Source organism: Doryrhamphus excisus, linkage group LG2 (assembly GCF_037039965.1).
Source record: "Doryrhamphus excisus strain RoL-2023G ecotype Guam linkage group LG2, RoL_Dexc_Guam_v1.1, whole genome shotgun sequence".
NCBI lineage: Eukaryota > Metazoa > Chordata > Actinopteri > Syngnathiformes > Syngnathidae > Doryrhamphus > Doryrhamphus excisus.
The window spans coordinates 3,120,812-3,146,604 of NC_136358.1; the positions used below are offsets into that span (position 1 = coordinate 3,120,812).

The 25,793-nt window shown below is 40.3% G+C and overlaps 1 protein-coding gene across 41 annotated transcripts in view; it reads right to left on the reverse strand.

Moving 5' to 3' along the window:
* The window catches only part of LOC131124820 (receptor-type tyrosine-protein phosphatase delta-like), a 259,050-nt gene extending 235,341 nt beyond the window's left edge, over positions 1-23,709 (reverse strand). For 38 of the 41 annotated variants that reach the window (XM_058065644.2, XM_078795428.1, XM_058065633.2 and 35 more), the window contains exons 1-3: positions 23,558-23,709; positions 23,343-23,451; positions 23,222-23,257 (exon numbers count right to left, since the gene is read on the reverse strand). The gene's annotated coding sequence lies outside the window, so the exon portion shown is untranslated. Of the gene's footprint in view, positions 1-23,221; positions 23,258-23,342; positions 23,452-23,520 lie in introns of all 41 variants that reach the window. The other 3 variants (XM_078795359.1, XM_058065612.2, XM_058065609.2) reach the window with 3 other exon arrangements.
* Between the last annotated feature and the right edge of the window lie 2,084 nt (positions 23,710-25,793).

The window sequence follows — 25,793 nt, forward strand, 5'->3', positions numbered from 1 at the left end:
GACAGGAAGAAATATCTGAGAATGTCCCCGGCGTCAATATAAATGCCGAGGATATTTCCGAGGGGAAAGTAAGAGACAGGGCACCCACCTGTCACCAGTCCTCGGAATGTCACAACAAAGTAGATGCCAAGCCATTTATTGCCTACCATGGCACCATCCCGGCTCCCTGTCACCACTCATTGACATTCAAACACAAGATCCATTTATTGTAAAAGACATAGCAGGCATGTGTCAATTATGACATGATTAGCATCCATTAAAATGAAGTAGCTCCATTTAAAATTGTGTTGAATTCTAGGGATGCTAACCTGGTGTGTGTGTGTGAGGAGCGAGGAATCCATTATGCATGAGCTTCCTCGTGGGATGGCAGATTACGGATGGACAATCTTTAGCCTGAATACCAACATTGTATTGTACAAGGTGGGGAAAACATTCATCCTGAAAGTGATCAGAAGGTAAGAAACCACCGACACGTAGCAGGGAGCATGTTTACAGGATGATAGCAAATGATAGCATCTCGTCACCATGGCCACCCAGCATTAACAAAAGCATACAGTTAGTCAAAGATCGTCTATTTGACAGCACTTTGTAGATGTTGCGTATGGATCACGTACACATTGGTCAGTCTATATGTCAATCATTCGAACATTCTAATCGTCTGTTTAGGGGTCGTAAGCCGGGCATCCTGTCACTCAGTCCTCATTAGGCGCTGACACACAGCGGAACATGGCAGGTGGATTTTGCTCAGAATTGCACTGAGCCTGTTTTTTTTTTTTTTTTCCCATCAGCAATTGCACTCTGCGGGCCACAAAAAAAAAAAGTGCTGAGTGGACGGCGGGCTAATCCTCCCGCACGAACCGTTCTATGCGTTCCCTTGGCTCACTTCTCATTCCTGTCTCGCTGCGAACAGATCAATGCACGGCGTACGGCCGACTTATGGACCTCATTATGCATAGGATTCTTGCCTGCTAGGATTAGGTGCATGTATGACAGTGATGCTGTGAGCTGGGAAAAGAATGCAGGGTCCATGTCTACATACCTTTTATTAGACAACATTCTGCATTATGTATTTATGTGTAGTATGTATTACTATGTTTCAGTCATATCAAAGCTTATACATGTTCATGTTGTCAGTGATAAAGCCAGTGGGATTTTTTTTTCTTATTTTTTTTTCCCATTTTTCTTGATGCATCATCTGATTTTCTTCCTTCAAATCCTGGTTGCTCCTTAGAAGCCAGACCAAGGTGAACTTGGGAGTTCCACAGAAGTCAGTGTTCAGACTATACTGCGAGACAGGGGCGTGTACTGCAGTCACACGAGTCAGGCTTTTTGATGACTTCGGACTCGATCTGGACTTTGACACCAATGACTCTGGACTTGACTCGGACTTTTGACTGATGACCGATGGAGTGGCAGTGATCAAGTCCGGGATGTGTCAACATGCTACCGAGGAGAATTTAATTACGCAACTATGGCATTTTATTTGGTAAGCAAATTATGTGAAACATAAACACATCTTTTCCCTTTTCTGACCTATAAATGTAGTTAGAATGTTGTATTCTCGTGTTAACGATGCCAAAATTTCAGATAATGAGGTTTTCACATTTGGAAGTCAGCCCTGAAAGAAGTTTGAGATGACTCAAAACGCTTAGTTTAAAAAGGCGTGGTAAAACTGCCCCTTTGTGATGTCACAGAGGGGTGGACTTTCTTATATGGTTGGGGCGGGCCATCGGTGGAACAAATTAAAACAGACCAAAGCACAAATCAAAAGGAAATACAGCTGGAATAAGTGCAGATTCTACTAAATCTAAAAAGTTTCCTGTGTGGGTTATTGTGTGTAGCTGCTCTATAGGAGACCACAACTCAATACAAAGGGTCAAAAAATGAGCATACTAGGAACAAATTAAAACAGACCAAAGCACAAATCAAAAGGAAATACAGCTGGAATAGGTGCAGATTCTACTAAATCTAAAAAGTTTCCTGTGTGGGTTATTGTGTGTAGCTGCTCTATAGGAGACTCAATACAACTCAATACAAAGGGTCCCTTGAAGGACATACTGCAAGAGCAGTTGTCATAGTTTATATAACAGGTGTGCTCTGCTATTTTTAGGAATCTACAACAAGAAAACAGTCAACGATTCACTACATGACAGCACACTGCTGTTTTTTAGCATCTCCCCAAATAGACCCACTAAAAGCAACACTGTCACAGTTGTTTAATGGACGGCTGAAGAGTAAATAAGCCACCATAAAAGGTTAGTTGCAGCACAGGAGGGACTTACTGTTGGCTAAACCGGCTGCACTCGAGCCACCACCACCACCACCACCACCACCACCACCACCCTTTCTCCATTCCAGAACATCAAAGCGAGTGCGGGGCATGGCCTTAACACTGTGCATAGCTTGAGGGGGGGCGACTACATGCTTTAATAGTCTAAAACTTTATTTTCACTTTAGCCACCAAGTATGTCATCTTTGTGCTTTGGAGAAGAAGACCTCGAACAAAACCACATGTTCTTCTCCAAACTGCAGCCAAAGTTGCATGGCGTTAATTACATTTCAACACCTCGTGTACATAATTAGGCCGCCCCTCCTAACAAAATCTCTGGAGCTCTGCGAGAAGGGGAAGTGAGACGCCATCTACGCCGCGATAATGAGGGAGCCAAAAAGCTGTTAAAGTATGTGAGATTCATTTCACTGGTGAAGAGTTTATTTATTTTTTTTTATGTCATAAGCAGCCATAAAGTATTATATACTGCATAAAAAAATCATTTGCATATATTAGGGCTGTCAAATGAGAAACATTTTCAATCAGATTCACATATTCTCAATCAAGATTAATCACCATTCGCAACTATGCTTCAAATGTGCCCATTTTCAATGTATTTTCTCAACATGGCAGGAAATATGGTTCATCAACAGCTCCAAATGAACTGATAATGAAAATCAAGCTAAAACACTCCCCGCACTGTAGTATAATTCGTCTCTTTGCAAGGTTTCTGCAATTCTTCTGAACACAAAACAAAGAACGGTAATCACATTTCATCCGACACTTTTTGGCTTAAACTGCCATTTTAGCCAAGTGTGGAAAGCAGAAGATTGAATGAACTTTAGTAGTTTGTACTAACTGACATCCAGCAGTGATGATGTTCAGAGTGCATGGATTCACCTCACACTAGTGGGGAAGTGGTGTTCCGAGGAACGGCGGATAGACATGTTTGCAAGTTAGTGACGCGTACTGTATATGATGTTGGAATTGAGCTCTGCTGTTGATGTGTGCATGTGTTAATTAAGATTATAGGTCAAAGGAGAATTTATTTTGGATTTGTGACCAATATTTGAGAGAAACAGGTTTTGTGTAAACAGAAAAAGGTTCAGATCTTTGTGTTCAGCTCATGAAAGATGCAAGGATCATTGACGAGTGTTTTTGTAAGTCCTTAAAACAGAGTACTGCTGTCAGTGTTTTGCAGTAGGTCCTAAAGATGTTTTATGATGAACTTACTTTTCAATAAATGCCAAAATCCTGCTGAAATAATCAGCTGAAAGCTGTTTCATCCATTTACCGTAGGCGTGCGATGTCGTGCTGGGAGAAAGCGAATTTCAGCAACAGAGCTTCAAAATCCTTACATTGAGAAGAGTTGTGTCAAAATAAAGTTCCTAACCAAAAGAGACATGTGGGTGGCATTGCTCAGTTGAGTCACACTGTGTCGTGTCCCCAAAAAGCACCTCAGGGTGCCTTCCTGAGCGGCCTAATCGTTGCCTGTGATTGTCATCTGCTGATAAAGCGGGGAGAGAGGTGCGTTTGTTTTGTGCGTTTTTTGAAGTGCTTTATTTTGACTGGAGGCGCACCAGGAGGTGAAGGAGCCTTCACCATAGCTGGGTGATTAGCATGCGGATGCAGATTTAATTAGGAGACTTTTCTAGCAGGCAATGTGAACAATGACAAGTTGGGATGATTGGCAAAGAGAATGATGTATTAAAACATAAAAAAATTGTTTTAACTTTTGAAAAGATTTAAAAGTAGGAGATACGATTAAATCCTGCGTAATGTGATGTTATATTATGATTTGGGTGTGCCATGTATGTTCATGGTATATTCTAATTACTATAAATATAAACAAAACATATAGGGCAGATCAGCCCTCATTTTATATTTTACAATTAAAATTGACAACACTTTAAAACTTACAAAACAAAGTAAATACAATTTTTAAATGAATTACAGTAATATTACCTATTCATGCTCAAATATCCAATAAGCCATTAAGGTTAGACCCTCGCCATTCAACTGTCAAGACTGGAAGACAGAAAAAAAAGAAAAAACTACAATCTCCATGCTCAGGGGCAAAAAAGTTCATATAGAGCAATGTCTTAAACCCTATTTTTTTTTTTCTTCCAAGGGTAATGAGGGGTGTAATATCGCTGATGAAATTGGGACCCCCATAGGGGCTTACAGGGTGGGGGTGTGTGTTCGAGAACAGCATTAAGGCTTGTGATCCTCGTGTCACTCGCTTCTCTTATGGTGCAATAAGCTCAAATGCCACTGAAATCACCTCGAAATTTACATTCACCGCTGCCAGAAGGGTGCACGGTTCACATAATTATTATTATCACCACCACTATTATGAATATTGGGAGGTAACTGAAGCAGTCGTACGTATTTAACATAATTACACAGCAGGAAATCGAAAAAAAGGCAGCTTCTTTTAGTGATTAAGCTTCTTCAGTAGAGGGAAACAACAGTGTGGTTATTGTCTTTGCCTGATTAATTTGGGTGTTTTGGTATACCGCCGCGTTATTTGTCTCTCGTAAAATGTCAGTGTTGTTTTATTCTTAGCTATAATATGCATTCATGCTAATCCCCCCCAGAGGGAGTTGTGACATGATTATATGCTCTTTTTAGCACACAGATAGTGATGGAGGTGCAAAAACGACTACAGACAACACGGGCACGGAAAACGTGTAACATTTAACATGACCGACCAATAACTGGTGTATAAGTAATGGCCGAGAGGTACTGAACAATATACATGCAGACCGACCAATCTTTGAATGAAGGAATGATCACATACTGTACTACTACGTGTACGTATTATACAGTATGTGTCATGATTGACAAGTAGGCCAATCAATGTCTGAATGACTATAGCTGGTGTTTCCCATACATCTATTTATTTGTGACCGCCAAAGATCGATTTGGCACTACCTGTTTCTCCATGTTTATGCTGTTTATGCTTTTCCTTGGAATGTGTCTGCTATTCGTTTGTGTGCTGTGATCCCTTATGCTATTTTCTTGGCCGCTTTCAATGATCAGTGCAGAATTGCTCAAATGCGTCTTCTAACTCTTTCAGAGACATGCGGTTTTACTGACGTTCTGATTATATGTATGGTCAATTATGCAAATTAGATGATTCTGTTTGCAAAACGAATGAGTCACTTGACCAACCAAGGCCAGTGTTTGCATGAAGAATGAGTCACTGGTATGGTTTGCAATGGCTGACATGAGGCATGATCAATGTCTGAATGAGTCTGATCAACACCTTATTATGTAGACTGGCCAATGTTTACAAGAATGAGTCGCATGACCGGCCAATGCACAAAAAAATGAACCATGACTGACCAACCATTAGCTCAGCATATAGCACCCATGACTGACTCATGGACATGTAGACTGACCGCATACCATCCAATGACTGTGTACTATATCTAGAAGTAATTAAGGATTAAGGCTGCAACAGTATGTTTTTACAATTCTATTTCTGATTGTTATTATTGTGTCCGCTAATTGAAAACTGTAATCAAATCCTGTTCTGGCAATCAAGTCTGGTGCTTGCATGTTTCGCATACTGACACCTAGTGGCCACTGTAGAATACTGCATACCACAATTTGAATGCCTCTTCTTAATCCCTTATATTTGTAGTCATTGGCTATTTTCATTCTTGAAAATGTTTAATTTAAACAACAACGACACAAAATTTGCCCAAATATGCATACTTTGTTTTACTATTCAATTCTACCACAAAACAGCATGATTTATTAATATATTTTTGGGAAAAACGTGAGACTGAAGCCACTAAATTTGAACAGCAATACGGCGAGAGACGTCTTTATAGCTCAGGGGTCGGCAACCTTTACCCATCAAGAGCGCCATTTAACTCCTCTTCCATTAAAGATAAACAGTCTGGAGATACAAAACATTACACGGTTTATATGTTTTTCAAATTGTACCTGTTTCAACAACCAAATTCAACTAACAGAGGTGTTGAGTGCATGTTTAGTCCCACTTTGAAACTATATAGACACTAAACTATGTAGGCCGTTTAGAGTCGTTCGCACGTTCATCCACTTCTTGAAAGTATGTTTGCTCTGCCCAACCTTCCACAGTAGTTGTGAAATCACTCTTACGCCCACCCCACCTGCTGTTGGCTACTTGTCTTTCCATGTTATATTTTCCCTTTGCTAATTTTTCACCACGCAGCATCATTGGCAGTGAAGGCAAAGAATATGTCCATTTATCTTCAGAGATTTTTCTTTTTAGGGACATATTGATGGTTATGGATAGAGTAGACTCATGTCTTTTTCGCCCCACATTGGCCCCCTCCGCCTTCTCTTGCTCATCCAATCAGTAGCCGCAAAAACAGTGTAAAATAACTTTCAAACTCTTTTCAAAAATGCACATTTCCTTCACTTTGGTGTTATAGAAACATCTGAGCTATGACAATTCGGCTGCAGAACCATGGGCGGCTAATCCTTGATATAACTTTAAAATTTACAGAAGATTCGCATTGACAAATAGAGCCTTCAGGAGGGGCACTACTGAGGATGGAGTGTGGGATATCTGGCTAAACTATTCAATATTTGCCATATTTTCCTTCCACTGCCAGAGGGCAGGCCCCACTGTGTCCAAGACTGTGAGAGCAAATTTACTGTGATTTGTGTGCAATAGAGCCTTGCTGGGAGGGCAAAAAAAAAAAAAAAATCAATGCTAATGAGTGTTGATGCTGAAAACACACATGGCTACATAGGGCACGTTAATACCATACTTAAGGCTTCATATATGCACACTTGATCTTTGTCGTAAGAGAACACACACATGGTAGCATCCAATTAGAACTGAAGAGACTCCTCTTATTGACTGCTTTGTCATCCATTATGCAGCTAACTACCTGTGCTGGATGTTATTTATATATTCCTTCCGTATCAATCACTCCATCCCCCGACAATGGCGAGGCATTGACCTTCTCAATCCAACCCAATGAGCTTTGAATGCAATCTTAAGTCTTCTGTGAGAGACGATGTAGCGAAGCTTTAAAAATGAGAGTGTCGTACTAGAGGTTGCCAGTTGGAGGTAAATAATCTCACCCAAATAAACCATGCTCTACATCAGGGGTGGGCAAACTTTTTGACTCGCGGGCCGCATTAATTTAACAAAATTGACAGGGGGGGATTATGTAGTATTTTACACGTAACAGTCCATTTTTACACCTATATTTTTACACATATTTTACATGTAAAAGTGTCATGCAATCTGCTATATGTGCACTTTGAAATCATTTATTTGATGTAAAGTGTGTTAGAAATTAAATGTATTATTATTATTGTTATTTTTATTAGAATTATTATTAGTTATAGTAATGTTATTATATTATTATTATTATTATTGTTAAATAATAATAATATTACTACCATTATTATATTAATATTATTAACAACAATATTAATATAATAGTATTATTATCATTATTGACAACAACATTATTATTATTATTTGTATTACTACTATTGTGCTTGTGCTCCTTTTTCCAGGAGTATTTTGTAATATTACTACCATTATTATATTAATATTATTAACAACAATATTAATATAATAGTATTATTATTATTATTATTATTATTATTATTTGTATTACTATTATTGTGCTTGTGCACCTTTTTCCAGGAGTATTTTGTAAACAACAGACCACATCAAATAACCAAATTGATAAAGCAGCTACTTCAACCATCAAAAAGTTGGCCCAAGCCGCGATGCCAGGTTGTATGTTGAGTTTAAATTAAATACTTTGGAAAAAACAGGCGGGCCATATTCAAACACTTGGTGGGCCGGATGTGGCCCCCGGGCCGTAGTTTGCCCACCCCTGCTCTACATACTAATGTATTATCTATATGTATTGTGTGAATGACTGACATGTAGACCAGCCAATGTTGGCATAAGAAATGACTCACAAAAAGACCAATAAAAACCTGGTGCTGCATTTTAGGATTGACATGCAGACTGGCCAATTGAACATGACCTATCAATAACTGGTGTTGCCATAACCGACATATTTACCAATGTTTGCATGAGAGTGACACATGGGCGACCAATAATATGCATTTCAGGTAAATGCACTTTAGGTCAAATAAATATGCTCTCAGGCTACTTCATTACTGTTGGCACTCCGTATAAGCATTATCCATATGATTGACACTACCATTAAAGTGCTAGGTGTCAAATGGAGGTCTATGATGTCAAAAAGCTGCATCAGCGATTATATTACCTTACACTTTTAAGGTGAAGGTTGGTTCAAAGTGTGGCTACAGTTCATGACAACTCTCCTTCCTTCCCAAAGAGCTCACATTTTAAATGTTAACCGTCCTCATTAAAGTTGCATGCTTCTTTTTTTTTTCTGATCGTTGAGGCAGTTCTGCACTTGTTCTAGGTCATCATAAGCAGAAAAAAGTCCAAGATAATAATCTTGCAAATTCACAGTGAAACATTTCCGAGAAAACGTCTAGACTGAGAGGACATGCGAGCACAACAGCATCAATAATGTGTTTGCATACTCTTCTGGGCGCCGGTTGAATTATTCATACCCGCAGAAAAATATATTCCTTCCCTCTTTGTTCCTGTTTCTCTGCTAATGGCTCTTTTTTTCTTTCGTCTTAATTTCAGCATACGCATCCCACTCGGCATCTGTTAGTGTGCAAACGCGCAAAATAACACCAGCATTAGCGCAGTCAGGCAGACATTCTTGGGCACACAAAAAAAGGACATTTTTATGATGTTCTTAAAGAAAAAAAATAAATATTGAGAAATTCCAATAAGGAATGTATTATACAATGGTGTGAAAATGTTTACCCCGACTTCCTGATTTCTTATATGTTTGCAGATCTGTGTGACAAAAACTAAGAATCAGGAAAGGGGCAAATATTTTCACACGCCACTGTATGTTTTTATATGTGCCAACATAACTGGTCATTCATATATTATATATATTATATTATGCAAATAGCAATAATACCCACTAATAGGCGTCAGTGCTTCACATCATGAGTCACCAACCAATAACTGGTGCTCCCTGTAATTAGTGGCATGTAGACTGACCGGTATTTTCATACAGATTAAGTCACATGACTGACCAACAACATTTACACAACGATCAAGATGACCGGCCAATAACTGGTGCCACAATGTAGTGTCTGATATATACAGTAGACTGACCAATGTTTGCATTAACGAGTCACATGCACAACCTAGAAACGGCATGTTACTAGTGACCAATCTCAGCATGAAGTAGTAACATGACTCAATCACTAATTATTCTTATGATTAATAACCTGTAGACCGGCCACCGATTTCCTCAGGAATGAGTCACATGACAAGAAGAACACACTTTCCGATGCTATTAAATGACAAAGTGAGACTTGTACTATAACCTGACCTATAAAATGACCATTGAGTAGTATAGTACAATGTAATCACTATGACATTAAGATAGTAAATGCTATAGTAAAAGCTAAAATGTCCTCAATGACTGAGCAAAATAGATACGACAACCTAATCATCGAATCACCCTATTGGATGCTTTGATCATTTTACAACGCCAGTACATAATTTCACTGTTTTTGCTGCTATCAACGATCTATAATGTAATATTTGACTGGTTGTTTTAAGATTTAGAATCAGTGGTAGCAGCAAATTAAAAGTAAAGCTCCTTTCAGTTGCTGTGACGGAGACTAATGACTGTATTAGCTTCAGACTGTCAGTGGGAATAAGACGCAGCATTGATCGCTTGTCATAATGCTGATAATAGATTTATCTACCCTTCCCTCATACATTTACGATCATTATAACACTCCCAGAGTTGCTGTGGGAGTTCACATTTGAATCTGCTCACTTTTAAAAAGGCACAGCGCAGATAATCATGACATGCTAATAATCCCAAGTCGGGTCGCCATTCGTGCCAATGCATCCTTTGGATTTCCATATATTAGCTTTTTTTTCTTCGCTGCTTGTGCTGCTGCTGCTGTTTATCTCACCAAGGAGTTGCAAACAAACAAGATCAAACTGAGACTCAAATCCCCCTCGAATGAGACAAAGCAGGTTTTTTAATTATTTCATGCACCGCCTCTGCAAAGACCTTAAAGCCCCAAAGACTTGCTCGCGATTGAATATATGAAAATTGCATTGGACGGATGACATTCCCAAATGATTAAATGACCTGAAAACAAAGCTTTTTTTTCCCTTTCCATGTAGCTCCATCTTCAGAGATAAGATGATTTTTCATAAAATTGGAAGCAACACAATAAAATAACATTTTTGACAACTCACTGGTGCGTGTGCTATTTTTAGAACAGGCTCGCGGACACCCGACCTGGTACCAGCGGACATGTTGGTGACTCCATTGTTAGAGCAATAAAGAGTTGAAATATTGCTACATAAACAGTGGGTGGGCAATGCTGGGTTACATGTGACTGGTTAGACCAGGGGTGTCAAACTCATGCCGTGGAGAGCCGAGACTTCTTTCTATCCGGTCACCAAAGCAGGTGATTTCAATGATCAACACCACCTTCAAATAGAGGGAAGGAGCTCATTGATTAAATCATCTGCTGGAGAAACCGGTTGGAGGGAAAACCTGCAGTGCTTCGGCCCTCCATTGACACGTGTGGGTTAGACAGTTGATGTGTGACTAATCTTAAAACTGTCGGGAACCCATGCACAATTTGCAGGGTTTGGTTAAATTTGCATGAATTGGCACGGCCGCAGCAACGCGGAGGGCAAATTGCAGTCAAATCAGCTGTGGAAGTTCTGATTTGCCAAAATGTGCATGACGCCCAGTAAATTTATCTTTATGTGGACTGAGATTTTCTTTAAACTGCAGTGTGTGGATGGAGATTTTCGTTTTTTAAATACTCTGTGGAAACAAACTTTAAATTTTGCTAACATCGTTCTCGATGTTGAGAATGGCTTGAAGATTGTGATTGCTAGAGCGCCGAAGAGAAGTAGCAACTAAATAAATTTGCATCCACTTAGCACAGTTCTTAATTACATAGCTGTGGAGGACATGGGGGCCATGTTTGGCCCCTTACAATAAAAGACTAGAGTGACTAAATCGAAGCATGGAGTCAGTAGTCCTTAATTAAGAGAAACGCCGGCAAACAAAGGGGACACGTTTGGATCCATAAAGTGACATGATGCTGCTAGAACGCAGAGTCGAAGCATGGAATCGGTGAATAATCATTTTGCACTGTCGTTAATTGGACTGACACAGTCCTTAATTACATAGTCCATTGGGGACCGACTTTGGAGGCAGGGGGCCCACATCTGGACCCTTATTGTACAAGTGGCTGCTAGCGCGCCGAATCCAAGCATGGAATCAGTAAATAATCATTTTAGTGACGCTTTATCAACCAACCACTTAGCGCAGTCCTTGATTACGGAGTCCATCGAGAGGACAAAGGGGACACGTTTGGCTCCATGAAGTAAAAAGAGCCGACAAGAAGCATGGAATCGGTGCTTTAAAATGTTGGTGAAGCAGTTGTATCTACTTAACACAGCCCTTAACGCCAAACTCCATTTGAGACTGACTGGAGGACAGCGAGGCCACGTTTGGTCCCTTGCAGTAAAAGGCTGCTAGAGCGGCGAATCGACACATGGAGTCAGTAAATCATTTTCTTGAAGCATTAGTTTACACTCAGTGCAGCCCTTGATTCTACAGTCCGTCTGAGACACTGGAGGACAGGAAGGGTATATTTGGCTGTGTACAGTAAAAAGATGCTGCTAAGTCGCCGAATAGAAGCACGGAATCAGTGAATAATTATTTTGGTGAAGTGTTAGGATCTACTTAGCACAGTCCTTGATTATTACTGAGTTCATCTGAGACAGATTGTAGGAAGGCGGGACAAACATTTGGTGACTTACAGTAAAAAGAGAGGCTGCTAGAGTGCCAAATAAAAGCATCAAACATTTGCATTCACCTAATGGAGACCATGATGACCAAGTCCATCTCAAGACCGGGGAGCCCCACATTTGGCCCCTTACGTTAAAGAGGCCACAAATTGAAAACTGAGGTTCTGGGAGCCATGTTTTAAGCAAGCAGTGGAGGTATTTATGGTAATTGTAAACCCGGGGTCAACTGTGAATGATGCCGTCTCGCTATTAGCGTTAGCGTAGCAGGTGTCTCCGCCACTCGTACCCATAATACCTCACTTACTGCATTTGCGAACCTCTCGGGGCCACTTTATAAAACATTTATTTTGCCCGCTGGGATAAACAGCAAGCTTATTATAATGGTGGGATGTTTTTCGACACGACGGCAGCCGTATGTCACGCACTGCGGCAGAAGTGCTGAAGCAACACCCGTGAACCTCCGCTATGATGTGTCATAAATATGCAAGATCACACATTCCAGATTTGCATGTTTTCTCCAAACAGGAATAGAGCACAGCCTGTACAGTTAAAGGATATTATTGAATGTATTTACCGCTATGGTTTTGCATGATAGGCCACTTCCTGGTTGGACAACAGGACCAAACCATTTTTTCATCTATGCAGGGTTGGTAATGGTAATGGTGTCAATGGACTTGCAAGTCCCACATGTCCAAAAAGGAGTACGAAGAAGCAGATCTTATTTAATCATACAAATTGCAATACATTTGTTCACTTCCTGTATTCCAAATGTACTCCTTGCCAGTTTCAATACAAAGGAAATGAAGGTAGTATAAGGGGTACGAGGGCCAGTTTTTATAGTCAGAACCTACTAACAAAGCTGCCGTGTTTTTAATCTCACTCCAGTGGAATTACATTACACAGAAAGGTAATTCAGATTCTCGAGTGTATTAATTCATCTCAACCGGGCCACAAGATTAATAGCAGCCCGAGGCAGGCAAGGGATAAGGAGTGCATGAATACATCTTCCTGGTCCTGTTGTCCACCGGCTAAGGCTAATTTGTGCCGTCATTGTGTTAGATCACGTTTCATTGGCGCCAAGTGCAATGATTAGCTTAAGGAGCAAGTGTGTGATCACTGATATGAAAGCCTCTAAAAGCCTTTAAGACCTGCTGCAAAAAGGTTGGCCTCAGATCCCAGAGCGGCATAGGTGGCAGAAATACAGCCAGGTGATGACAACAAGCATGTATTACAAGCTCTCTGCTTACAGTATATAGGCCAACTTGACATAATGTAAAAAGTGTCATTTTTTTATAATTATAATTATAATAAAAGTCGCCCCTCATTTATCATGGTTAATTGGTTGGTGAATTTTCGCGAAATAGCATTCAATATTGATAAATTGAATTTTTTCAGGAAAGAAGGACAAAGAAGCAAAACTGAAACAGGAAACATTAAGAATGTGTGTTGCTGTGAAAAATAAACTCCAGCGTTATTACTGCTAAAAGAAGACAACTTACCACTTCCACACGGAATGGGAGGAGAAGATTTTTTTTTCCCCTCACTCTCTCATCTCGGACATGCCATGGCTGACTCCATGTGGTGTCATGTCTCAATGTTTTAAAAAAGTCTGGCTGCCCCAATGGACACATCCCTGATGATGCAAACAATCGGGTTCCATTACTAAGGATTAATAATGAATGTAATAAAAATATTCTAACCTTATCGAAATTTATAAATATCTCAAATTATTAATTATTTAAAGGGGACCGATTGCGCTTTTTTTCAACCCTTTGTATTGAGTTGTGGACTACATAATACATAACCTGCACGGAAAACTTTCTAGATCTTCCAGAATCTGCACCTATTCCAGCTGTATTCCCTTGGATTTGTGCTTCTCGCCAAAACTGTGTGTTTTAAATTTATCCCAACCACCAACCTAACCTAGACCCCTGACATACCGTGTATGAACTCAAAGTGTAACCGCTGGTGCACGAGGAGGCGCACTCATTGTCAGACACACTTTGTCAGAAGCACCACTGGTGCCGTGGAGCTCAGGAGCCAACCATGACTGCAGACAATCTTGGCACAACCTCGGTAGCGGAAATGTGGTCATTACACGTTTTTTGCGGGACGACAGCGTTCCAGACAGCGAGCACTGTGGTTTTCTCCACCTCCATGGACAACACAGCGTGTCCGACATCAAGGCACTTTTCCTGGCGAGAGCGCGCTGCTTCTGGCTTCAGCAACAGCTTGGCGGATATTTCACATTCATGTTCAACAAAAACAGTCCCGTGTGAAATGCAGTTGACAGATGAAAAATATTATCTCTTGCTGGGAATCACCAACTATAATAACTTTCTGCCTGAGTTTGTTTCGTAAAGCAGAGGTTGGGGAAGGGCGGGGGAAGCAGAGAGCGTATCCCACCTACAGCCACGCCCACATAGGACAGCCCGCTCCTCTGACAACATTCTATGCGTGTATACATACACATACTTTCAAAACATAAAATATGAAATGAAACTATTGTGGTAGAGAAAAATAAATGCATCAAGTATGATCCTAAAAGAAAGGGAGGATCAGTCGTAAAGCCATAATAAAAATTCCTGTGGTGGTGGTCCCTGTGAGGAGCGTGTAATGGCAATGACACACTGGTGTAATCCATTTAAAACACTTTGGCTCAGGCCTAAGGCAGCTTTGACTCCCACTGCAGGCTTTTTTTTCCTTTTTTCATGGCAGATATGTTTCACTGACTGTCTACAATTAGCCGGCCTGCCTCCAGCAAGCAAGCAAGCTCGCGAGGATGTTCAAGTAAAAACACCTTTTGATAATTCCTTCCTCTTTCCCCGGATTCCCCGTCCCCGACTAGACCCCTCCTGACTTTGCCGTGAGTAATGGCGCCATTGCCTGAGCAAACATTAGCTCGCACTCAACGCCACCCCCGGTGACTTATTAAAACAGTGACTTATAATCTTCACAGAGTAAATACTGTTTTATTTAACAGTCGGGCCACAGGGCAACTCGGGGTCCATTTGGTTGTGGGTTGGAGGCTAATTCGGCTAATTATGCCCTCAAGAGAGACCAAATAAAATGTGATTTACTCACCTGGAGTATTTGTCTCATTGAGTGCAGGGTTTATCAAACTGAGGCTCATGTGCTCTAAATGGGTCACAGGGTTATTTTAAATCGGTCACTTCATCGTTGAATGTATTATTTTCACTTTAACTGGCATTCAATTTAATTTGTCCAAAAGTATTGGGATAGCTAATGTTATACTGAGCATGTGTTTGGGTTCAGGTTTGTGTTTTAAATTAACAGTAGACAAAACAATGTCGAAAATTGGTTGAGATGGTTTAAAAACAGCAAAAATAATTTGCAGAAAACAGATGGAGCTCGTGGGGTTTTTTTGCATCTTGTGCCAGGCGTCGTTTTAAAAATCAGTTTTTGTTTTGCCGCCAGCTTTGCTCGGATAGTCTTCAAATATGAAGAGGATTCCTGACTGTCAGTCGGAGAGATAAGCTTCAGCAAATTTGACAATGATTAGTCTATAATAATTGACTTTTTTGAGTCCAATGTCATTTTAAATCAATAGTGTTCTTGCTCACAGCTTTGTTTGTATAATCTGTTGAAAATGAACGGCTGTAGACAAACCTCAGCAAATTTGATCCATTTAAAATACAATCTTCATTCTTTGATGAGAAATGTGTGTTCAAAATCCATTCAAAATGGGAGAGATGTCCGCTGAGGATTTCAGGACTAATAAGTCAGACATTTCCACAGAATTGTGAAAAATAACAAGTGTAGAAGAAAATCACATTCCAAGAGTCCACAGCTCAATCTCACCTTCCTCGCCCACTTTCATTCCGACTAGATGGATGGTCTCACCCTCAATTCGGCGCTTCCTGCTCTCGGCGAGATTGATTGGTCCGCAGGACTCCTCTGACCTTTGATATGATCCAATAAGGGATGCGGGGCTCTAACCATATTAGCCAATCAAAGAAGGGAGGAGGCATATTAGGAGTGAAATGAAGGTGTTCCCTTCCCTGGAGGCGTCCCTATTGATGATCTCCTTCAGTCCATCTCCTGCCAGCCCGTATCAGATGTCCAGTGGGGAACTAAAAGATGCCAATTGCACTTTGCCTAAAGGCTCTTTGCGCCAAGTTTCATATTAGCATGGATGTTTCCCCCCTCCAGCCCATCTGGGTGAATACTAAAGTTATCTCCACAGGAATGTCCCAGACTATTTTTTACAGTCTTTATCCCTTGTCACTTTATTTGGGTTTCCAGCTGCTAGAATACTGGGTCTTGGGTCCACAGTTTTAAAGATTTTCCTAAATTAATTATGAATTAGAGTGTTTTTAAATATGCAAATCAAATTTGTCACCATTCTACGGCCACATCATATGAGGAAAACAAGATTTTCACAATTTTGGTAATTTAATTATGAACTTGAGTGTTTTTAAATATGCAAATCAAATTTGTCACCATTCAGCGACCACATCATATGAGGAAAACAAGATTTTCACAATTTTCCTAATTATGAATTAGAGTGTTTTTAAATATGCAAATCAAATTTGGCACCATTCAACGACCACATCACATGAAGAAAACAAGATTTTCACAATTTTGCTAATTTAATTATGAATTAGAGTGTTTTTAAATATGCAAATCAAAATTTGGCACCATTCAACGACCACATCACATGAGGAAAACAAGATTTTCACAATCTTACACTGCTTATTTCTCTAATATATGTCATTCAAATTCAGTTCAGATGGAATTAATACAGTCTGAAAAACATGCCAATTGTAGCCTAAATGGACTACTTCCATGAACATTCTACAATTTTCTGAGTGAATTCTGCTGGGGCATGTCCACTACGTCCATATATGTAAATATCCACCAAGATATACGTGCGTACAAAACGTTGCATTTGGGAAAGGTCTCAAAAAGGAGTCATGCCTGCCGGAGTAATATAAAAAGAATACTTTCAAAAGTGTAAGATTTTGACACATCTTCCCCTTTGTTGGAACATATGTAGTGGAAGAAGGTGTTGGGAAGTGGCGAAAGGTGTGAAAATGTGCATCACAGGACCTGCCATGAAAGAACAGAGAGGAGGATGAAGAACCTCCTACTCCTTGACGGTGTTTGTTGGTACCGTTTGTTTGTCATCTCCCAAACCTGGCAGAATTGATCTCCAGAAGCCGGGGTGTTAGATAAAGACTAGGCCCAGGGAAACTGATCCTTCTACTGGCGACCCCCTCATTGTTATTCTCCCATGATGCCAACCAGCAGAGATATAGCAGGACTTGGCAGGAAGAAAGCAGTGTTTACATGTGTGCTCGCTTTCAGCTCACTGTACACACAGGATTAAGGAGAGGGATTGCAATGTTCTAAGCCTTAAGAAAAGAAAAGAAAAAATCTTCCATCTTCCTTGCTGTCACTCTCGAATTCCATTTTCTGTCATTGCAGATTAATTTGGAGACAAAGAAAAAAATCTGTCGATCTCTCCGGCTTTCATCAGACTTTTGAGACGTCCTGTATGAAAGGTGCTGCCTGCCTTGGTTAGATAATGCATGTTGCTATATTCTGCCCTTTTCCTGCTCCGATGATGCACAAACACACACAGTACTGTAATGTCTAGTGTATAAACCACTACACTAACAGTGATAGTTAGTTTATGGCTAAAAAAAATACTTCAGGAAGTAGTGAACCGGACGCTAATATCACAGTTTGAAATCGTGTTTTGATCTGACAAAACTTAGGTAAGTTTGATTCAATTTAAGATGACTACAGCTTCGGTTTCTGTTATACTCAGATGAATAAAAAGCGGCTCATCATCAAAGCGAACGGACGAAGCTGGGAACATCGAGTGGAGGTGGGATTGTAAGGTTTATAGTGTGTCAAAAAATTCACTATCGCCAACGAGTTTCAAAAGGCCGGACTGCTGCGTGATAAGAGGACACAGAAAGACTGAAAGTGTGCGACGAAGGAATTATGAGGCTGTTCAATTCTGATGCTGAAGACGGCGACTACTGGTTTGAGTTCCCAGGAAACGGCAATGAATTACTTTTCTGGAAGGCTACTGTTTAACTAGCCGTATTATGCAATGTTCGGAAAAAAACATTTATTTAACAAAAGTTTTATTATCTTCCTGTGTACTAAATATTACATATATTCCATATTACAACATAGTGGCATAAAGACCAGTTTGGTCAATATATGTACAAATATAAAAACAATTTGAAAGGCGTATCAATCACAAATGAAAGGGATAAACAAACATTTACTTGAACTGACGACTTAGTTGACGTAGGAAGGGAGGAGTAGAAGGCAGAACGCCACGTACGACACTTTCATACTTTTCATAAGTTACTTGTTGAATTGAGTTTCTCACCTTTAAATCGAATTCTGGCACTTGCAACTTGGTTTGCAGCTGTGATCAATAATATAAACCGTTAGTAACCGTGTTAGCGAGGAACTACACAGTATTAATAATACGACAACACTGTACTGTATGTACACAAACAGAGGACAAATTTTGAGTACAATTTCAATATAAACCTAAAATTATGGGATGTACCCTGTCTATTCAAACTGTGTGCCGGGCAATGAAATAAATATGCATCATCTCCACAACCTTGTCTCTACATTTCCCCGTGATCTTCAAGGAGCATTGATTGAAAATAGATGGTGTGTACACTTCCTGTTTTATCTTGCCTGTAAGTATGTGGAATATACTAAGGCAATGCAGCAAACTTCTTGCCCCTTATTAAAAGAAACTCCTTTCTCTGTAGTGTCACTTTAAGAAACTAGCGATGGTGAGTTTTTAGAAAGGATGCTTTAATTGGACATCCACAGCAGCACTGCTGCTGTATCGCATATATCAAGCTAAATAGCATCGACGTCTCCCACGGAAGGCAAACATTGTCGTAGAGCGACTTAACGAGCTTCTGATTTACGAGTGCAAAGGAGAAGTAAGCGCCGCAGAGTGAAACAGCACAGGTGAGCATTTTCATCCGTTGCAGTGGTTTTTTTTTCCTGTTATTTATTTTTTTTTTTAATCAAACTTTTGCTCTAACCTTTTTAACGGAAAAGGGAGAAGCAACAGCAATGGGCGGATTAGCGTCCCTGCTCCTGTTCAGCCTTGTGTGTTTTCCAGGACAACTAGTTGCTAGGCAAAATTTGTGGAACTTTTTGGAATTTTTTTATACACGAGTCACTCCCACTCAGCTGTTATAATGCTAAACTATTGGCTAACAGCACCCTGGACCTAAATAAGGCAGGAACAGGATTGGATGTAAGAAAAGGATGTAAGAAAATGATTTAAGGACCTTTGTATTAAGTTGTAGTCTCCTATAGAGCAGCTACACACGATAACCCACATAGAAAGCTTTCGAGAGCTTCCAGAATCTGTGCCTTTTCCAGCTCGATTTCCAAAACACTTTTAAAATTATTCCACCCACAGTCCGCCTTGGGGCATGCCCACTCCACTGCGATTAGAACCACCAAGTTTTTACCAAGGCATGCCCATATAAGGACGTCACCAGCTGTGATGTCACAGTGAGCTGGTGTTAGAAAAAAAACTCAGAGACAGAGCATTGAGAGCCATCCCAAACCTCTTTCAGGGCTCGCTTCCAAATATGTAAACCTCATTACCTGAAATTTTGGCATCGTTTAACATAATAATACAACATTTATAAGTCACAAAAGTAAAAAAAAGCATCGCAGGTCCCCTTTAAATCAATGTCAAAAGTACTACTTTAGACTAAATTTAAATGCCCACACATACAGATGTTCAAATGACAAATTTGGGTGCCAACACTGCCCTGAACTGAGACAGCAATTAGATAAAAAAGGAGTGTAAGACAAAATAAAATTGCAAAAGTCTGTCTTAAATATACAAGCCGCATCCTCACTTGTGTTTGAAAGGCAAATCCCGGAGTAAATGTTGCCCTGGACCGAGACAGGAACAGGAAATATACAACGGCTTGTGAGACAAGTGCATCCAATAAAGTCAAAATTACTACTATGTATTAAATATGGTTAACATTTTAGGGAATGGAAAGCAGGCAGGAGCAAATATATACTGCAACTACTGAGTATTCAATATAAACTGCAAAACGCCCCTAATGTCAGGTGCATCCTAGAGTTAGCACAAGATGCTATCAGGAGGAGGTGCTCAATTTTGGGAGAAATGTTGGCAGCCAAAAACGTTGGCGAGCTCTCCAAGAGCGTTATGAAGTGGATAAATAAATAAAACACCATGAGAGAGGAGAAGAGGACAGCAGGAGGGTTTTCGTCTTCGTTTTTTTTTTTTTTTTTTTCAAGCTTTAACGTTGGCAGGCGCAGTCATGTTATTTGGGGATGGATCAACATTTCCTGAAAAAAAGGCTCCCCATGCCAGGTGTATCTAATTATCTGACAGTGCATCCTCATTATAAAGCGGCCCATGGGAGTCGCCGGCTTGGCTCGGGAGGTCTTGGACCGCCATCAAGGTGTTCCTGATGCTGGGATAATGGAGTTGCAGAGAGCAAAAATAAAGCCTACTGTTGGAAATAAAGGGTTGAAACTTTTGTGGGGAAAATAACTGCATAATGTCACAGAAGACCACACGAAAACTCTGGAGAATTTGTAGAATTTAGGCCCTGTCTACACCTAAGGGGGTATCTCATCAAACAAAGTTACTGTATTTTTACACAACCATCCACATATTTGGTACTAAAAATGAAGGTTTTCAAAACCTCTTGTCAAAGTCTGGATTAGAAGAAAAATCTGACTACGTGTTAGGGTATTGACACCAATAATCGGAGTTTTACGTTTCCCAGCATCAGTACCCACGACAATGTATGCTGTGACATCACACACACGACCTGTATTTGGTAATGAACATGCATCAGATTACAATTGAATGCATCAAATAATCACTTCACAGTTCCACATGTCCAAAAGGAGTAGGAAGAAGCAAAGCTTATTAAATCCTACCCCTCCATCTGGTACTTTTACAATCAGTAACTGTTACATTTGTTCACTTCCTGCTTTCTATAATACAGTTTTTTTAATAATGCACCTGGTACCGAAGTACAAGGTGATATGAGCATCCAATGACATAATGGGTACCATAGTAAGTGTCAATATAGTGATATATATAGCACATCAAGACGCTTCATCCTTGTATTGATCCATCATATTTACATCTGAAACAACATGGATGCCCTCAGAACTGTGTTGGTTGTAGCTATTTTTCATTGCTTTTTGCAAGCCCCAATATTGCTTCATTTTAAAGAGCAGAATTGAAGAAACACTGTGAGGTCGGCCATCGTCACGTCCGATGTCCCTGTCCTGGCTGCTCAGTACAATAAGGCAGGAATAAAGTAATATGATAATCAGAGCACAGAGCATTTAGTCATTACGTGAAGTGGTTCACACAAGTCATCTCCTTTGGCGCGTTCGTTACACTCCGAGTGGTTTATTTTACACTGCAAGTCAAGAATGTTAATTGTTAATTCAAGAGTTCAATGACAACAGTTTGACGCTTGTATGGATCCATTCCATTTCCACTTCTTCCTATTGGAAAAATGTGTGTTGGTTTTTGGGAAGGTACCAAAGATTATGAGGATGAACAGGAAATTTGTGATAGTAACCCTAGAATGTCTTTGGGCTATAAGTACACCATAATAATAGAAGGCTGTACTGCACAATTGACCATTGCCTAACACTTGCATGACAGTCTGAACTTCTTTTTACACTTGTACAGTGTCATTTTTGTAAAATTAATTATGTTAGGGATGTTACCAGATCCGTAAATTAGGTAGGTGTCGCAACGGCAACAGTACATTTTCCACAAAAGGGCGGTCCGGGGGGGGGCAACCAATAGCCAAGAAGGATGGCATTGGACCACTACCTTGAGCTTTCGTACCATCTCCTGATGTAAAGTTTTGCTCATGCCATGTGTAACCTCAATCCTTCAACTTTGCCTGCACCACACAAACTTTCCACTTCATTATCTCATCTCCATTTCTCTCAGCTCCCCCCCCCCCCCCAACACCACCATCCCTTCTAAGCTGCAAATCACATGTAATTGGCTCTCAGGGCACCAAAAAAATAAAAAGACATCAAACCTTACAACTTCTCAACGCATCCACTATTATAACACTTTTGCCTTTTATCGTGATTCCCTCTAAAAGCCGCAGAGAACGTGTGGTCGAGAAAGATGAATAAATTATGAGAAAGCTGTGAGGAAATGCAGAAATGTGCGCGCGGTGCATCCTTAACTCCACACGGCATGCAGTAGTCAAGTCTTTTTAGACTTGTATGACAATTAGGGGCACACACACGCATCTCTGTCCTGGTTGCTCAGTACAGTATGGCAGGAATACGTCAAAAAAGAAATAAGTAAAATAAAATTTCACAGTTGAATCGTGGAACCTGAATCTTTTTTTTTCAATATATAAATACCACTTCAGATTGGTACCAGGAAAAAGAGAATCTGTAATGTTTGCCACCTGGGTCGCTTTTGTCCCCATGTCTCTATTTTTTGGGGGGCACTTTGACCCTTAGAATTGTCCTGACACCCCACCCAGCCCCAATCCCACACCCACACATACGACACTCGGGGATACAGGTGATGAAAGAAAAAAACAATAGAACCAGCACACGGAAAGCAGCATACACATCTGTCCTGACTGCTCAGTACAATATGGTAGAAATAATTCAATTACTAATAGTAATAATTTTAAGAAGTACATTGGAATGTTAACTCTCCTCCCAAAGCATCATCATCATCATCCTCACTGGCATAATCGAGAGTGTTGAACTTCTTTTTACACTTGCACAACAGTTAAGGATGTTACCATTACAGTTCATAAAAGGTATCACAGTGGGGACAGTTTGACACTGGAACAGATGAATTCACTTTCCACTATTTCCACAGAAGGGGAACATGCACTCTTTGGCTTTTGTTAGCGGAAACTGCTAAATGAATGAATGCAGCGAATGCAGAAATGTGTGCACAGTGCATCCTTAACTCCACATCACACATCAGAGGAGGAAAAAAAAAAGTGCTCACTTACTTTAAATCGGTGGATGAATGCAAAAGCACCCGGTAACTGCATGAAAAAAAAAAATACAAACAAGGAATGTAATCATCAAAAATGGATGGATTTGAATAAAAAGGCATCTAAACTTACTTACCAGGGTTTGATGGTTTAAATTCCATAGGAAATTCCAGAGGAGTCCCCTTTTCGTTCCCTGGCAAAGTCAGAAAACAGCAATGTGTGTCTTATTCCCACAAAAAAACAGGCTGGAAGAGATCAGAATTCCATTAGACACCCGCCTCTTTTTTTACAAAAAAAAAAAAAAGTAGCCTTACAACATCTGGGGGGGGAATAGATGGACACTGATGCTACCTGCTCTCTGTATTAGTGTCTGGATGAGAGCGCCAAGAAGACTGGCAGCAGCATGGAGGAGGAAAAAAACGCTTTTCTCGAGGAAATGCAGCCGCTGTCAGGTTTACACCAACACACAGACACACTCAACACACACACCTCACTGTGCATGGAGAGGAAGCGGGAGAGAGAGAGAGAGAGAGAGAGACAGAGGGAGGAGATAGGGATGCTGAGCTCAGAGCTGCACTTCCCATTGTTACCGCATGGGGGCCAGAAAAAGAATACAAAGACCTTTTTAGATGTCAAAATCCTATACACAGGATATATGTGGTTTACTTACAATATATGCCTGAAATATTAAAAAAATATATAATTCCATTTAAACAAGGTAGCATTATAATCTATAGCACAACAAATCAACTCAATTGTTCTGGTGATGCACTGCAAAAAATGCAAGTCAAACATCCTCTGTGTCAGAAACGCTCTGCTGCTTTAAGGAACTACAACGGAACCCCGATTAGCATCAAGATCAGAAAACATAACGGAAATCATTTTCCTTTAAGAAATAATGTAAATCCAATTAAGTTCCACAAAACATGTTTTATACTACTACTATGTGTCATATTGTACGCTAACCGGAAAATGTACACAAACCTAGACATAATGTTATGAGGTTCCACCGTGCTGCAAAAAATGCTCAAAGATCATCTATGCGACAAGAAAACTGTTAAACTGCTTATTTACTAGTGAAGTGTCCGTCGCCAGCTTGCATTGTTGGGAACCCACTTTTTTCTGTTAGTGGGATGCTTTTAGTAGACGTGTGGTGGCATCCACACTGTCCACACTCAGCAGTGGAGGGGCGGGGTTAAACACTCAGCACCAGCGTTGCCAACTTGGAAACTGAAATCTGCTGGATACTTGATTCATCTCCGAGAGAAATTCACATTTCCAGCAACTCTGCAAGAATGTCAAAAACTTAAAACGCTTCATCACAAAATAAAACCACCAAGGAAAGACGAGGCACCAGAAAAGAAAAATAAGAAAATTGAATGAGAATAAATAAATACAGAACATATCCAATAATATAAATATATATATATAATGTAATCAAGCCAGTTCTGTGTGTTCCTTATCCTTCCGCTTTTGTTAGTAGTGCGTTTGCCCCCTTATCACCAACAGCTGCAATCAAGCTTGATAACTTGCAATGAGTCTCAAACAGAGCTGGAGGAATTTTGGACTAGTCGCCTTTCCAGAATTTGCAGTTTTCCAGCATGAAGCACCTTTTTAAGGTCACGCCACAGCACCTCAATAAAATTCAGGTCAGGACTTTGACGAGGCCGTTCCAAAGTCGTGTTGTTTTTTTTTTTTTTTTCCAGCCATTCAGAGATGGACTTTCTGGTGTGTTTTGGATATTGATACTGCAGAACCCGAGCTGCTTTCAGTTTGAGGTGGATATAGATAGATATCCCGATATTTGTTGTTGCCATGGTGACCCAGGATTGCACACTTTAGTTATCAGGGAGTTTAGATATCAAATATGAATGCGGCGTTATTAAAATACTTAACGTGAGGAAGATTTTGACATTTTAAAGTTTCATGCAAGATACATATACAAAATCTTGTCTAAAAATTGCTGTAATAAAGCGACCCATTGTCAATCCATACATTTTCTATACCGCTTATCCTTACGAGGGTCGTGGGTATGCTGGAGCCTATCCCAGCTGTCTTTGGGCGAGAGGCGGGGTACACCCTGGACTGGTCGCCAGCCAATCACAGGGCACATAAAGACAAACAACCATTCACATTCATACCTATGGACAATTTGGCCAAATTTTCCGGGAGGAAACCGGAGTACCCGGAGAAAACCCACGCATGCACGCACACGGATAACATACAAACTCCACACAGAGATGCCCCAGCTGGAAATCGAACCCTCATCTCTTAGCTGTGTGGCTTGCGTGCTCACCACTCTCGCTAAAACCATATTCAAGAACTGCACGGTGTAAGGTGAAAATGTTTCAACACTCAAAACAACTGAGCTCCAAACGTCCTAAAAACTGTCCATGGCTACACGAGACACGCTCCGATTTAATCAAGCATTAAAATGAGCATTCAGAGAGTAACAACAGAGCCCCAAATAGCGAAGCAAGCATGCAAAAATAGGCAACCTACGTATGAGGCAGAACCTTGCATAACAGTTATGTGGAGAAATTATGCAGGAAGTTCACAAAAGTTACCTTCATGGCTGCAATGGGGC